Genomic DNA, 1,750 nt, shown 5'->3' on the forward strand with positions numbered 1-1,750 from the left:
TATGGTTAGGAGCCCTGCTTTGTGATCTTGTGCACTACCATACTTTAGTGGGTCGAGACACCCTGCTGTGTGATCTTGTGTGTCTTTCCCTCACTTATACTCTAATCTCGGCGGCAACCGAGGTTTGACAGTTGGTGTAAATGTGATATGTAGGGTATTCCACCTAGCTCAGCTGCATTGCATTGTTGTTGGAAAATTATTACATTATGCCCATGTGCTTTTCAAATGATTTGATACGAAACTGCTTTATAATGGCTCTCACTTATATTCTATTAAAAATATTATATTGTTGTTTTGGATTTCTCTGCTTACCAGTACTTTTGTAGTGACTCCCTTCTCTCCCAAGTTCGGAGGCACAGTTTAGGGGTCCAGATAATCAGTAGATTCTTTAGACAGAGTTGCAGAGTTACTTGGTGAGCCTTCTATATTTTGGAAGGCCGGATGTCTGGCAGTTTTATTTATCCTTTATTAGTTTTTGGGTTTACTGGGGGCCTTGTCTCTGTTTTCAGATAGTAATTTGTTTCAGTCATATAGTAGAGATTTCGCAGACGATTTTCAGATGTCGATAGAGATTGTGGGACATTATTTCCCATTATTGATTTCATTAGATTCATGACCATGTTTCCGTAATATTGTGTATCTTCCGCATTTCTTTTTATCACATGAATTATGTGCATGGTTACCGGGTAGATAGGGGTGTTTCGGTCCTTCATGGTTCGGAATGCTCGTCACGGCCTGGGCCCCGGTTCGGGTCGTGACACATACATGCAACAAATTAAGCCAAGAATGAATAAACATCAACATAGGTCTGTTTGAGAGTTGATAGCTGCTTAAAGTTTTGATTGTATCAAAGAGGCTACGCTTTTATCAACTTGAAAAGCCTTGGCAAGAATATATGTTTCTATAGCTGGTTCTGATACGAAAACTGGATTAGCAATGCTTATAACACCAGGATTCTGGCTACTCAAAGCAGCAATAGCAACAGCATTTCCATATCCCACGTTGTGTTGGTAGTGAACAAGTCTAATTGGAAAAACAAACACTTCGCCATTTTTAAGGACCTTAGTATAAGGCGATTTTTAGGATTCGAAGTTACAAAACCAACTTGAAGAGAACCTTCAAGGACTGTGAGTATTTCAGTAGCTCCTGGATGAGTGTGTGGAGGGTTGATTCCCCATGGTGCATAGTCGATGAGCGCCAATGAGATACCAAGAGTGTTCAGTCCTGGAACTTGAGCTACATTAACAGCAGTGACCTTAGAGCCAAAAGTGTTTGATGTGTTTCCAGCCAAATGTAGGCCACTGAAGAAAAGTCCTCCGCACTAACAGACTTGGGATCTTTGCAAGCTAAGCCATTTACCTTAGCTGAAAAAATGGAAAAAAGATACAGTGAGAAAATTCATTAAATTATTGATCTACTAGTCCTAATATAATACTCATTCGGCTTCACTTTAGTCTATATGACACACTTTCCTTTTTAGTCTCAACAAAAAAATGTTACTTGTAAATTTCGCAACGATTTTACACTTCTCAGTTTATTATCGATGAGAAGGTCTATAACCACACAACTATTATGGCATGTATAAGGCCACAAGTTTTAGAAGTTCTCGTTTCTTTCTTAAGTTCCGTGCTAAATCAAACTATGCCACGTTGGAAGGGATGGACTACATAAGAAGAAACTGAAATTCTTATCGCGATTTATTGATATGCAATACCTGTGCTAGCAGGATCGGCCACACAGAAATCTTGCA

At 39.4% G+C, this 1,750-nt stretch overlaps 1 pseudogene; it reads right to left on the reverse strand.

Moving 5' to 3' along the window:
* Nucleotides 1-830: 830 nt before the first annotated feature.
* LOC107844719 lies at nt 831-1,748 on the reverse strand (annotated as a pseudogene).
* Nucleotides 1,749-1,750: the final 2 nt, after the last annotated feature.

Source organism: Capsicum annuum, chromosome 10 (assembly GCF_002878395.1).
Source record: "Capsicum annuum cultivar UCD-10X-F1 chromosome 10, UCD10Xv1.1, whole genome shotgun sequence".
In the NCBI taxonomy this organism is placed as follows: Eukaryota; Viridiplantae; Streptophyta; class Magnoliopsida; order Solanales; family Solanaceae; genus Capsicum; species Capsicum annuum.